The sequence below is a fragment of the Neolamprologus brichardi genome, chromosome 23 (genome assembly GCF_056152115.1).
Source record: "Neolamprologus brichardi isolate AB-2024 chromosome 23, ASM5615211v1, whole genome shotgun sequence".
NCBI lineage: Eukaryota > Metazoa > Chordata > Actinopteri > Cichliformes > Cichlidae > Neolamprologus > Neolamprologus brichardi.
This window is the reverse complement of record NC_142125.1, coordinates 15540999-15556725: the sequence shown is the minus strand read 5'-3', so window position 1 is coordinate 15556725 and position 15727 is coordinate 15540999. Positions and strand designations below refer to the sequence as shown.

Genomic DNA, 15727 nt, shown 5'->3' with positions numbered 1-15727 from the left:
GGATTTACTATAGTAAGCCATTAATCCGCATACCCTGAGAAGGAGGCAGGCATCTATTTCCAGTAACATACTGTGAGATCAGAGGTACTGACTCTAACAAACAAGTTGAGTCTATTTACTGACAGGTGAGGTTAACAGGTGACCACAGGTCAGGTGTGAAATCATGGGTTAGAACATGATGTAAAGACAAAGAGTCCCCATTACGTGTATAAGCAACCCAGTATAACTCATTGATCTGTAAATGCAAAATAGTGAATACAGGGAAAACAAATGTGGCTTTTTCTAAACACTGTTAGCAGAATTCAAACTCTCTAACCTGGGTTATATTAGGGTAATTTTTTTTCCCCACATTGCCTGAACTGAACTGATAAAACCTGCTTGTATCAGAGAGACATACTTTGAAAGCAAAGGAAGGCTACATCTGTATATATATAACAATCATTTATGTCCTGATTTCTTAAAAGAAACAGAGGTAGGGCAAGAATATTATCTCAGGCCTCAACACACCGATACACGTCAACATCTTTCATCTAAGAAAGCATTTGACTTGTAACCTTTTGTTGTGTGATGCAACATTTGACAGTTGTACACAGATGCTGATAGAGATTTGTATCAGTATTATCAGCAAAAGTAGTGCCATTGAGAACTTGACCACATGTGGTTACGCTGTTGGAGTGAATTTGGCTTAAAAATTTTTTAGCATGCATCTAGATGTGGTATTTGGTGCAAGACAACTGATGACGTGCTTAAGTTGGGAAATATTGCAGCAGCTGGACTAGCCGGAAATTTTTGCAATATCTATTAAAGGTCTGTTGGGATGTGTGTTTTCTCTACTCTTGTACTTAGGCTTCAGGATTATGCATTACTCGATGACTGTAGAAGGGGAACAAAGCTCTCAAAGGCTGAAAGCTAGCATGAATTAACTTCACACAGTGACTCTAAAGCATGTCTCAAAACTCTGCAAATCAATGTTCTTTTGAAAGAGGAATAAATTTTTTTTTTTTTTAAATATAGGGAGATAATAACTAGCTGTCTCCTGGAATCTCCAGCTCCCTCTATTCCTGCAGAAGTCAGCACTGTCAACACCAACACGATGCTACTAATGTGAAACATGAAGGTCTATATTTATCAATTTGTCCAACTAGCAAACATAAGATATGTAGAATATTTCTTTTGGCAGGTGTTCGAGCGTGCCTAAACGAGCAGATGCACTCGCCAATGCTTTGGCATTCACCAACCTTTATTATTTGCAGTTTTCAGAGATAAGATAAGATACCTTTATTAGTCCCACAAGGGGAAATTTCATGTTAAGGCTGCCGACCTATTGCCGATATATGATTTAGTGAGCATTTCTACAAGAAGCAGAATGCCAAAGAAGTGTTTAAAGGAGCTACTGCGGAGACTAGGGTTTAGTTGGCAGTGATATTATGGCCTGTGCACACTGCTCTCTAACATTCCTGAAGCAGACAACCCAACATTCACTCGAACTTCATGCAATTATTGGCCAGCCGTGTGAATGTAAAAGAGGAGACAGAAGTTTTTCTCTTTCCAACCCTCTTTCTTCCCCACTTTTTACTCAACTATGTGTCACAGTTCATGAGTACAGCTCAATACATCTCTATCAATGTCTGTCTGGAAGTATGCCCCATTATCTGCATTTTTAGGGAGCGTCTTCAGTCTCTGTGATGACTGCTTTTCAATCTGCCTTCTGGTGTGGCCATTCAGAAAGACCATACACTCACTTGAACTAGACAGTAGATTTAAAGAACCTAAAATATTTGAACCCAGTCCTATTTATTGTATATTTGCCATGTACATTGTGGAAGAAAGACAGAGAATATCTGCTCAATATAACTGTCTGCCTCTTCAACGAGCCTCTATTGTGGACCATGTAGAGCTGATATGGCTCAAAAATGCATTTCTGGAAAAGAGGGGACCAATTTAAATGCCACGGTTGGCAGTCCTCCTTCTGTGCAGCCTCTTTAAGTTTGCCACAGTGGCACATTAGCTTGCAGCAGATCTCTGGACAGAAGAATCAATACCAACTGCAATCAAAGATAGTCGAATTGGAGTTCACCCAACTGCTGGATGAGTTCTCGGGGGGAAGCAGCTGAAAGCTACGGTGGACATCACAAAAGCTACCTAGCCAGTGAGCCAGCTCATAAAGAAAACACGAGGCCAGTAGGTCCAAGCCAAGCTGGTATGCTTTGGTGGCCATTATTATACCTGGGTGGCCTACCCAACTAAAGACTACGTGTGGGGAAATCTACCTAGAGAAGTTGTATTTGTTCAAATTTAGCTGAAATGATACAACGATAAAATTCAAGTCACCATTGTAGTAATTTTCTTCTGTGTAGCCAAAGCTGTATTTTATTGCACAGTCCTTACAGAGATATAAACCACTGAGGGAGATGTCTACAGATGAAAAAAAGAGTTGTGGCGAAACTAATCTCACCTTCTATCCGCCATGCATGATCTGTATTCGGCTATCTCGCTTTATATCTTTTCATTCAACTCTGATTTTTCTGCTCTCTCACTAAACGAGGGTTTGAGCTTCAGGGTTAACCAGGGACACATCCTTTGCAGGAGGTGTGGAATTTTGCAGTCCCTTCAGGACACACTAATGGACAAGTCTGAAATATCTGTGGTGTGATTTCAGAAATGGGGGCACATTCTGGAAGAGTAGCTCTCGCGCTGGTTTCTAGGCAAAGTGATACACACGATCAATACAGTGGGCTGAATCATTTTAGAACAAAGGCTTTCTTCTCCTGTTACATACAACAGCCTTGTGAGAGCAACACAGTGTTCTGCACAAGTGCATTAATAAAAACACAAAACACAAGCTAAAATCAGAAGCCGTGTTTTCTAAAGACTCGTCAAAATTCAGAAGAGAAATGACATCCTGACAAAATTCTCCTAAAACCAGACACGGATGTCGTATCGTCTCGCTCCGGGGGTGACAAAAAGTATTTTAAATGTGAGAAACAAAACTGGCATTCAGAGTGAAATTAAAGTTGTTAGTAAAAGGTTTCTGCAGGGCATAAACAAATTGGGTGTGTAGTTTGGCACCACTGAGTTACATGTCATCCTCAGCACAAAAAACAAAAAAGCACTCCAACATGCTCCCCTGACATCACCGCCTTCCTCAAGCAGTTCAACCGCTGCACGTTACATCACACCAGAAAACACCATTTGCAAACTTGCTTCTTGGTTTCTGATATGAAAATGTAAACCCTGTACCAGTGCTTATAGGCTCTTTATGTAAATAACACACTCACTGGGTGACTAAGAGCTCCAGTGCTGAGTTGTAGCATCATGAATAAAACAAATAAGCAGAGCTGAGGGCTCTACAGTGGAGAAAACAAAGCCTTCCAACGAGGCTGACCTGACATTAACGTAGCTAACTGTTAAAGTGGGTGAGAGGAGTTTTTAGCAAGTCAGAGCAAAACATTGCGATTCAACCTTAAAACCGAACCAACAATGTCAGAAAGTTAGCACAAAATCGCTTGCCATGTGAACTTAAACAAGCACAACCAAGAACCTGGATGTGAGTCCTATCTAGCAACAGTGTGTTTTTGGGCAGGGTTTACAGGAAACCTGCTGGATTCTTCAATGGTACAAAACAGGAAGAGGGGTCTGTTCCTCCAGTGGAACTCAAACAGACGCTTTCACACTTTCTGACTTTCGCAAGTGGTTAAAGACCAAAAATAAACTCAGTACAACAGGAAAACAGTGGGGGAACAATGACACTTGTGTGCGACTAACTGCCAGTAAGCCTTGGGGAAATTTGAAACCTGTTTGTTCAGTCCAGATGAATCACACTGGACTCATGAAGTGGCCTCGGTACAGTCATAAAAATAAAGTAATTTTTGGATTCCAGTATAACATACAGGAATCAGGGCTCCAAAACTGAGGCCATACTGAACCACATCGCATGCTGCTAGCAGCTAGCCAAAGAAAAAACTAGTATAACTGATGTCTGCAGTCTGATTACACCTGCGAGGAAAGTACTGCAGTACAGGATTAACAAGTTAGTGAGCTGTGTTGAGTTTTCAGTGTCACAAATGTGGCTTTACCAGGTTAGGCTGACATTATGGCAAGCGTTTCAGACTTTTTCTCTGCGACATGCTGCAAGTGCAATATAGATACTCAGCTGAAGGAAACTGTTTGATATATGCAAGCCATTCGGTTGTATCTTAGTAATATTGCAGAAGGAAGCCGTGCTGCATAGTTATGCAGCAAATGTAAAAAATCCTACTTTGCTGCAAGTTCTGGTTTTAACCGCTGGAACTGTATCTAACAGGACACAAATAGTCTATTTGTAGCCCATTTACCAGCAAAAATATGAATCAATAAAATTTATTTAATTTTCACTTTGTAAAAGAAGTGATTTCCCCCTCTCCTTTGCTAAGCTGTGCAGCCGTGACAAAGCTTATAATAATACTGGTTTTTAATGATGTCTGACTGAAGAAGGCACCACTTAATTGGACCTTTGCAAACAGAAGAATTAAATGGCGCACCATTACAGCTCACGTTCACGCCAAATTCGTACCCAGATTCATGCCCCCCCCCTGTATTCCTGTCACCAGTGCACTCTTGAACCAGCAAAAAGAAAACTTAAGAAAAAGAATCAAAAGATACATTTAACAACCGCATTTCAGAGCCTGAAGCCAAAAACCTGAGTTCACAAAGAAAATTAATAGCAACCAACGTAATACTCATGTCTGGCTGCAGTTTTAGGTCTTGCTGAGCACACGAAAATCTCGCTATGTTGACCTTGATAGTACAACCCTCAGGATCAGTGTGCGTCATATCACAATCTGTCCTCTTGTTCCCTTCTGTTTTTATGATCTAATCAGATGAAAACAAAAGATCAAAAATAACCTTTAAGAAAACAGAAACAAAACTAACAACATTACCAATCCATCTGCTCCTTTCAACCAGCCATTTGAGAAGTACTTCTAACACATGCTTTTTGTTTTTTATAAGAATCTTGCTAAAATAGAATTATTATCCATTAAATATATGCTTTTGCACTCTTGTGCAATTAGTTTGAATCGTGCAACATGCCACTGGTGTAGAATTACCTCCGTCTGTGTCTATACAACTAGAATACATGGTACATGAAAAAAATCATCATGCCTGCCTAAAACGTAATTTCTAAGATGGAAAATACAAGTAAGGGAAAAAATTCATTTTCTTACATATGAGCAAGAATATTACATTCTACAAAACCCAAAATCAATAAGGAAGTGATGGCAATTCAAAAGCTATTATTGTGAAAACCACTGTCTTGGTTTATTTTTTTATTTTTTTTTCGGTCTTATTAGAGTTTGGGATATTTAAAATCCAGGATCTGAAACTTGCATAAGCTATGCAGATAGAAACATGTTCAAATGCAGCCTGGCTGTAGATCACTCACCACAGCAGTAAGTCTGTTTGCACCACCAGTGTACTCAGTCAGGACCTTGTACCATGTGCTCAGAACCTGCAACAAGAAGCAGTTACAAACTCAGTTAATGGTCTCTGAATGGAGGTGTGGTTTTCAACCATGCAATTAGAAAACAACATATATCACAGCATGTGTTCGACATTTAAAACATAAGTTTTAGAATTCACTGCAAAGTGTCTATACACGGCCTGTACAAGCATCATGTGACACATTTCTAAAAAGGCATCAAAACCAAAGTGGAGGGTTTATTTATGGGAGAGAACACATCTTAAATTTGAATTATTTATCAGTTAACACAACCTTCTGAAAGCGTGGAAACTGCACATTTACTGCACTTGAAAGGAGCTCATGAAGAGAAATAAATAACTACATTTGCATCTTTCAAATTTGAAATATTTTCATGAGGAATAATAATGCAGGAACATGCCTCTGAATCTACCTTGGATCTATTAAATGCACCCCTTCAAGTTTTTGACCCAAACCTGATGCAGAGCCAATTGGACAATGTTATATACTGTGTTATGCTGCATACTAGCAAATGCACGTGGACATTTCTTAGGGTGCACAATTTTTACTAATCTTTAATTTTTCACTACTTTTAAAAAAAACCCTTTCATTAAAAAAAACCCACGCAAAATAGAAAAAAAAAGATCCATTGCACTATTAGGATGCATGAGCATGCAATGTAACACACGCAATGTCTCATATTATTTACTGCTTTCCACTGATTTGTGGTGGTGGTGCATATCTGCACATGTGGGCATGCAGAAGGAGGCATAAATTAATGATCAAATAATTCTAATAGTTTCTAATTTACAAATTATCTGATTCAGCAAATAGTCTGCAGCTGGCAGCTGTAATTTATGTTCTGCTCTGGTAAACTGGGCATAGCGGCACATGATCCAGTTCTCAACAAGCTGCAGGTTCTGGCTGGAGTTCTCTGCTAGCTGTGCATTCCCAGATGAGAACGACGACTACCTTTGCCAACTGTGGTCCAAGACAGTGGGACTGGAGTCCACCGAATCCAAGACCAGATGCAGGTAAATCATACTAAGGAGCGCTACAACAGCAACTTAGCCACCAAGCAGGCTAGTTATTACCACCAACTGAACTTTCAAAATAAGACTGAAGGGATTGTTGAGCAGTAAATTTACTTCTGGTATCATTTCTCATAATTTATCAGAAAGACATGCTAAATAGAGAATGTTAACAGTGCTGGTTTTAACTTTTATCAGAAAATAAAATCAACGCAGCATTACTGGATTTGCTAACATCAAAACTCCATAGTTCACCCTTTAAACAGATTTCGTTGCATGCATCACTTCCCAGAAACAGCCAGCACCCGTCTGCCGGTGTGAGAGGAAATATTTTCACCGTCTGCACCCACATTGGTAAAAACCATCAAAATGTAAAATGATACCTCGCTAATGCAATGAACTGAACATGAAAAGAAAAAAAAAGCTCACTGTGTCAGCCAGCAGCACATGGCAACTGAATGGCTTTACCATGTGACTGACACTCATTCAGACATCTGAACAATGGCTCACCTCTTTAGTCTGAGTGCAGATGGAGACAACAGCACACGAGGGGAGCCTGCTCGCTGCCCACATTTCCAATGGGTTACCATAAAGAAATGTAAAGCAAACAGTAACTCTAAAGTATTTAATGTTCGATTTTTAGAAACTGGGATTCGGCCCTGTGGTAGTTATGAAAGCTGCAGACTGAGGTGATGCTTGACTATTACTGGATTGCATAATGCTGTGTGCTGCAAATCATTGAACATTAAGATTTGTCTTTTCAGGCTCCTCCTCCCAGCTTGCTGCTTCCTCCCCTGTTTTCTTTGACCTTAATTCCCTCTGTGCCTTTCTCCTTTTAGTCATTGTTTCCATTGATTCATCTGACTCTGCTAGCTCTATAAAGTGATGGTGAGGTTGTAGTAGAGCCGCAGAGCAAAAACAGCGATAACCTAAGAACAAAGAAATTGAGTGGGAGTAGCTGGGTTTGACTAGAATGTCACAACACCAAAATTATCAGTTTAATACAATTTCAACAGAAATATGTTAGTACAGAATCTATAAGAACACCACAGAATACCTGAAATATCAGGAAAAGGAATAATGGGTTAGACAACACAACACTTAAAATTCTTCTTTTTTAATTCACTTTAAAATGTCAGTTTTAAGTTTAACTGCCTACATAGATTGTATACTGCTTTTGAAAGACTGTTCTCATTAACCAGAATTTAAATTAGACGGAAAACTAGAAAGTCCAGACCTTAACCTGTATTGACTCATCTGTGTTTTCATCCATGTGGGTGTCTCTGTGACGATGAACCCTAACCCAAACAGTAATAATGAGATTACTCTGTATTAGGTCAAGCTCACAGTTTCATTAAAAGCTTTTACATGATACACAGTAATACAATGTCCCTGGTTTATGCCATTTAATAACAGGATTATTTAAAATGAGATCATGCTCAGTTTTGACTCCATAACACATAACCTACATGCGCTTGGCAGGCATTCCAAAAAACACATTTTTCAAATACCATCAATTATTACGAAATAATTGTACAGTCTATTAAGACTATTATTTAACCTACTGGGACTAAATTATCTCTTTATATATATTTCTTTATATAATTTTGACTACATTATCAAGCTAGATTTAAGACTAACTGAAATGAAACAGTTGCTTCCACTTTCTGCCAACTGCCTTGTTCAAATTATTGTTGATTAAAAAAAAATATTGTTACAAAATCAACCGCACTCCTGTTACATAAGCCATTTTCACACATCAAAGCTGGACAGTTTCAGAAAAATCAGGTTGGGACATCATCCAAAGCTGCCCTTTCATACATGTAACACACAACAGGAAATAGTCTGCCTCAGATACACTCTCACCACTGGAAATACTCTGGTTTTGGCCCAGGAGGGCACTAGGGTAGTGCAGAGATTACCACCATTTCCTTGCTATTCTCCAGACAGATTCTCTAGGCCTGCGCCCAAAGATTTGGCTTTGGGTATATTGAATTATTGTGTGGGTTTTAGATTGTTTTTTCTTTCAGTTTTGAGATTCAAATTTTCCTCTTTTTTTTAGCTTCTGAACTTGGGCACTATTGTGGGATTTTTTGCTGTCTGCCCTGGTTGACCTGTTTATACATGTCCAACTGTCCAAAGACTCTTCCCACCTCCCGTTTTTCACCTTCCACTTGACAGATTGTCTTGTTACTGCTAGTCAAGCCTTCAAGGCATTTCATTGTGTAACTTGTTTTCTAGTCTTTGGGTTTCTTGTGCAGGACATTTAGACATTTTGTCTGTATTCTCTGACTACCTTTCTGTATATAACCCCTGCCCAGACTAAGGACTGGTTTTCTGGATTTTATTCTTCCTCCATGTGTTCTATATCCCTTTACTCCTGTGACATTCACATGCCTTGACATCCCTCTCACTCACAGCAGTAATTATCAAGCTTCAAGTCCATGAATTACCTATTAATAAACTCTTTGTTAAAGTAGTGGTACAAATAAAACTGACAATAGTACAACTTTTGAGCGCAAGGGTTGCAACACTTTTCTAGTATCAGCATACCACGCAACACTAATGGCTTATCAGTAATGCGTTTAACAGTGATATGTTCAGTGCTATAACAACTGTGTGGGCCACTCCTTCCTACTATGCATTTCTGGCTAAATCTACTGGAAAAGAGTTGAACAACTCAAAGAAAGAAACTCCGCTGGCAAATAGTGTTTTATCGCAGCGCAATGCAGGGACGCTACGCACAAGTATGAATGCTCCCACTTTTTAGACTACATCACAGGCTCTACATAGATCCACTACAGTAGAAGTTAAGATTTAGAGGAAGTTCAGTCAGATACGGAAAATATAACATTAGCATAATTGGTATGAACTTGCTTTGTATTACACGCCACAGTTTCACGATCCGAACGTTATCAAAAATTTCAGTTTCCACCTAAGAGCCTTTACCACTGCCGTTGAGAAAGAAATGCTATGATAATACCAAATGCGGACCCTAGAAATCAGGCTGAGGAATCTGAAATATAAATTGTGTGACTTCATTTACAAGCTAAGCCATGTTTTTCCAAGTCCTTTGACATTATGCACACATATTCCATCTGGTCCAGAAATATTAAGTATAAACCCTCAAGAGCGAGCTCCAACAATTGTGATGGAGGTGCTAAAAAAAAAAAAGCCACAGCGGCCTTTCTATTAAACACAGCACCGTGTGTGCTGTTGGGTGCTTTTGTTGCTGACAGCTTTGTTGCTGTGAAAGAAAAGAGCGCCGATGTTCCAGTCCCAGTATGCCAGTTCTACTATATACCGTATGGAAGCTTACAGATGGCGACAACACTGCCAGCGATTCATATTACTGTCACTACCGTGGCTACTGTTATTTTTGCAGGGCAGTATGACACAGCATGAAGCTTGTGTCTTTATTGGCAGTTTCATTTTGATTTGCCACAGGACCGTGCACTTCCACTGATCAATCGCAGGCTGAACTGCCAGCCTTGTATCTAGATGTAGCTATAGTGGTAATGCTAATGCAATACTGGGCTGTGAGGCAATTTTGGAATGGATACCACTCTGGGATTGCAGTGCGCTTGTGCTGACTTAAAAAAAAAACAACAACAAAAAAAAATTTCTCATATACAATCATTACAAACAGAGAATGCCAGGATATTTCCTTTTATATTAACCTGGTCCATTCATTTCAATAAAATTGGAGGATTCCACCAAACAGGATCAATAATTCACCTAATGTTGTTTATGTGTGCGTGAAGCTGACAGGAAAGCTGTGGAAGGATTCTCCTGGTCCCTCACAGAAGCCTAAAAAGCTTATGTGGGATTCAGTTACTCACGGAACTGGATGGCATTTGTGGTGTTAACAGAAGGGCCGGATGTGTGAAAGGGAACGCAAGTATGCTTTCTATACAAAAATTACAATAGAACAATAATGACCTGTCCTGCTGCTGGACAGTAACTCCACTGTGTGGGAGGGTAGTCCTTCTGATGCTCTGCAGCCACATGAACCAGCGCTGCTGGGTCTGGTTCAGGGTGGCCAATTGATGGCATTTTAATTTCCAATGTTTATGAGAACACAATAATACATTTTAAAAAAAAAAAAAATGCTGTCTTTTTTTGCACAGCTTTTTGTCATAAAGCGTCCCTGTTTCCTTGCAGGGGACCCTCGGCCCAAAGATAATTTAAACTAAAGTCATACTGACACACACTGGATATGTGAATATGAAGGTCACAGGTTACTACAGAAATATAATTAACACTAGGGCTGCCACAAACGGTTATTTTGATAGTCGACTAGTCACCGATTATTTTTGCGATTAGTCGACTAATCAGATCATCATCCATTGGATGTAAAATGTACAGTTTATTGCACCAGCATGCATCTGCTCTTATATAACTATCATTAGCTTACAGCTTGAAGTGTTTAAGGTATGTGCTAACTAAAAATAAAGACAAGATGATAGTTTATTAAATTTTAATGAAATCTGCAGATTGTTTTGGTGGAGTTTAATAAACACAGCCGTCTGCTCCTTGCTATCTGAAATATAACAGGACTCCGGAGTATATTCTCGAGCATCTCACACTTTTGATAATCAGTTGTCTGCTTGATGTTTATTCCGCTGTGTAAAAACTATAACTTTATCTCAGCCAAACCAATTTACTCAGGAACAAATAAAATACTTTAAAAAAGACAAACGATATGGTGGGTTTGAAAATTTGCTGGGAGTCCGGTGTTCTCACGGGCTCTAGAGAGCCTTGAACCCCGGCTAGCTATCGAGCTGGTGGGTAACAGACGTCTCCGAAAACATTGGAGCGCTTTTGAAAATATGTGGTGTCTTGATAACCTGAGCAGATATTTGAAGTTTACACAGCAACATTTTCGCCTGAAAATATGTTAAACGTTTATTTTGTGACCATGAAAGAATAATAGGAGTAGTATTAAAACTAACTAGCTGCCGCCATTGTTGACAACTGAGCAGGGCCGTGCTATGAATTCTGGGACACAGCTTCTTCTTCTTCGGGGTTTAACGGCAGCTGGCATCCTTGTACATGCAGTGCTGCCATCTTCTGTTTCAGTCCTTTATTACACTCTTAAATCCTACTACTTATTGCTGCGTCTTTTGGGATCTTACAAAGCTTCAAACTACGCGTCGACGATTTTAATAGTCGATGTAATCGTGACTAGTCAACTAATCGTGGCAGCCCCAATTAACACCATAAAAAAATACACCTAACTGCTAACTGCACGCCTCTTAGACCTGCATCAATTTATTAGGGATTTGCTGAAATATCGGCATCAGCATTCATAACAGCCAAGAAATGGAAATTTGAAAAAAAATAAAAAACCCTCAACTACCTTACAACTGTTAACACTGCATGGTTTGTCCAAAAGAGAACACTGTCCAACGTTAGCAACACACATTTGGAATGCAACAAACACAACAACCACCTGATCGGAGCAGAGACAGGCGGTGGGATTTTCATGTGTTTAAAAGTAATAAAATACAAGAAAAAAAGAGACTGGCCAAATATCTGATTTTAAGATCAAAATACAAGTATCAGTCTGTAAAAAAATCCACCACCACTGTCTTTTCTGTTTCTTTTTCTGTTTGTTTTGCTGATTTGTTGCATCCCTAGTTCAAAGGTCATTTATTAACTTTTTAATATCCCTTCTCTCCAATACCATGCTCTGAAATCCACGTCATGTACAGCAAAAAAAACATAATCCTTATGTAAAAATGGACCGCAGGCCTTTCACTCAACAACAGTGCTGCATCATAAACATGGGTCATATGCCCAAGTCCTTGTTAATACCACTAATCCACGATGAGATCGGTTTTCTTTTGTCTGATCCAAGGCCATATGAGACGAGCTCAACCAACTGCAGATCCTTCAGATTTATGCCAGAATCACAGATAAAAACATCAACTACTAAAACAATGCTAAGCCCGGACAATCCCTGATAATAATGCAATGCAATATATCACAGCACAGGATCCCATGACATTTAGCTGGGCTTAAACACACCTCAGCTTTCTCCTTCTCTCCTCAAGTACAGAGGAGGGCCAAACCCTGGACAGAGCAAACCAGAATCACAGGGAGCTTGTTAGAGCCCGGGACACACTGTGGGTCATTTTGGGCCTCTTGGGAATTATGGGAATTCATATTTCAGTAAAGCTGGTGTGTGTAAAATGACATCCTCGTGATCTGGATACTCGTAATAAGTTTAGTGTTTGACCTCAGACGTTAGCAGCACAAATTTAAGGTCATTAAATTTAAGGTTATTAAATTTGTGCTGGTCAGCTCCAGACAAAAATACAGTGAATTCTTCTTTAAAATAACAATAAATAATTAGGAGAGAGCAGAGTGAGTAATCTGAAAAAAAGAAAATGGATGGAAGGTTAAAGAGCAAAGCTGGAATTTACAATTTAGGATTTCTCCTAGTCTCACAAATAATTTCAGGGAGGCCAACTTAGTGGGCTCTTGTTTGGTCACAGTATTTTCTATTTTACTCCATACCTGAATCCCACAACAGGTGAGCAGCATAAACGAAACACTGTAGAGATGTTTCAGAGCATCTTTCTGATTTTAACCCGAGAAGATACTCAAAGATGATCACTGCTACATCTGCTCTGCCTGAGGCAGCATACCTGTTTGGATCCTCTAATGACAGACCAGGACCAAACAGATGTGGCTGAGGCTTCCACACAGTGTATCACTTAAGCTGGACAAGATGTGCTTACATATGAGATTTATTCAATATGCCCTATGTCTTCTTTGCTTCACAATATCTGTTTGGTCTAGGGTTGCCACGATTAGTCAACTAGTCACGATTACTTCAACTATCAAAATCGTCGACAACTGATTTAATAGTCGACACGTCGTTTGAAGCTTTGTAAGATCCCAAAAGACGCAGGAATAAGTAGTAGGATTTAAGAGTGTAATAACGGACTGAAACAGAAGATGGCAGCACTGCATGTACAAGAATGCCAGCTGCCGTAAAACCCCGACGGAGAAGTAGCAGCTGTGTCCCAGAATTAATAGCGCAGCCCTGCTCAGTTTCCAACAATGGCGGCAGCTAGTTAGTTTTAATATTACTCTTATTATTCTTTCTGGGTCACAAAATAAACGTTTAACATATTTTCAGGCAAGAATGTAAATGTGTAAACCTCAAATATCTGCTCAGTTTATCAAGACACCACATACTTTCAAAAGCGCTCCGACGTTTTCGGAGACGTCTGTTACCCACAAGCTCAATAGCTAGCCGGGGGCAAGGCTCACTAGAGCCCGTGAGAACACCGGACTCCCGGCAAATCGTTTTCAAACCCACCGCTGTCTTTCGCTACTCAAGTTAAACATGATATATAAGTCATTTAGATAACTTAAAAATGTTATTGTTTGGCTTTTTTTTAGTATTGTATTTGTTCCTGAGTAAATTGGTTTGGCTGAGATTAAAGTTATAGTTAAATAGTTATAGTTAAAGTTAAAGTTTTTACACAGCTGAATAAACATCAAGCAGACAACTGATTATCAGAAGTGTGAGATGCTCGAGAATATACTCCGTTGTCCTGTTATATTTTAGATAGCAAGGAGTTTATTAAACTTCACTGAAACAATCTGCAGATTTCATTAAAATTTAATAAACTATCATCTTGTCTTTATTTTTAGTTAGCACATACCTTAAACACCTAAAGCTGTAAGCTAATGATAGTTATATAAGAGCAGATGCATGCTGGTGCAATAAGCTGTACGTTTTACATCCAATGGATGATGATCTGATTAGTCGACTAATCGCAAAAATAATCGGTGACTAGTCGACTATCAAAATAACCGTTTGTGGCAGCCCTAGTTTGGTCTGAAATTAACATCATGTCCACTAAAGGCCAAACCCAAAGCTAGCTTAAGCTGTAGTTTTTGGTGATTAAAATGATCACCCTAATGAAAAATATATATTTTAGTATACTGGCTTCAAACCAAAACTGTCTCCGACTCTTTTAGAAAAAGACAACAAAAATTCAAATGGAGCCATGGCTAATGAAACCTTGTTTTTGTTCTGTTTTCTTTAAGATTCTACATTAAATCATCATCATACTGTGTCGACCACAGGAGATGCAAAAGTATGATGCAGTCTGCAGTTTGTCGCTTATCCAGAAGACACATCAGATAAGAAAACACATTCAGCACGAAGAAGGGCACACATAAGAAGATATGAAAGAGTAAGTCGCCGTTCATATCGTTACATATTATTGGACACTCTGGCACTGCACAAGCAGAATCCCTGATTTGAACACAACAGTTCTGCATGCCCGGTATTATCGTTTTCTGAGCAAAGGGGAATTTTTATTGTGCCGTTTTTAAAACTTCTGCCAGACTTGCTTCATCACCAAATAAATCCATCAGGCATCTTTACATGTGAACGCGTTTCACTAATGCTACTTTTTCACCTTGGTGTTTTGAGAAGCGCGGCTTTTGCAGCCAACCAGATCATAAGTATTTAGGCAGCATTAATAAAGGAGGTAATATTTCTCTAAAGCCGTCCTTTGGATCATAACCCAGTTCCTGGACCTTGGGTTCATGTTTTTTTGATTCAAAAAGGGAAAATCCACATTAATACACATGAAAACAAAGTTCCATTATATAAATATGCCCAATTTAGCCATATGGGCCAAATTCCTGCAGTCCCTGAGAGGCTGATGGCATTTACAGATAGTAAAGCAAAGCAATGTAAAAAACATCCATAAACAGATAAGAGCCAGAAGCATTTGACTGATGAAACAAACACAAACCAGATAAAATGTTAATCCAAGCCACGCCCAAGCACATGAACACAAATATAGAAACACTTTACGGTAATAAATCAATGACTTATAGTTGTTGATGATTGGCTCATGAACAAAAAAAGAACATTACTACTTCCATTTCTCTTATTACTTAACTGAGCCTTTAAAGCAGATCGTGCTTTAATCTGGCATTCATTAATGGCCATTAATGCAGGTTTAACGTGTTTAATGTTCGAAAGCCACACAAAAAATAATAATTTAAAAAAAACTTGAGAAACAATCCACTAACTTCCTATTTGCTGCAGTGAAAAAGCATTAAAACTGCAGTGTATAAAACTGACCTGTAAATTTTCTGTACTATCGGTTTGCTCCAGTTTTATTAAGGCCAACCTCATTTCCCAGATTTCAGCCATGCTAAGCATTCACTACGACACCAGTGATAACATCAAACA

At 39.1% G+C, this 15727-nt stretch overlaps 1 protein-coding gene across 1 annotated transcript in view; it reads right to left on the bottom strand.

The window, feature by feature from the left end:
• tbl1xr1a (TBL1X/Y related 1a) overlaps positions 1–15727 on the bottom strand; it is a 56105-nt gene that overhangs the window by 30556 nt on the left and 9822 nt on the right. Inside the window, exon 2 of the mRNA XM_006801989.3 lies at positions 5423–5488. The gene's annotated coding sequence lies outside the window, so the exon portion shown is untranslated. The remainder of the gene's footprint in view (positions 1–5422; positions 5489–15727) is intronic.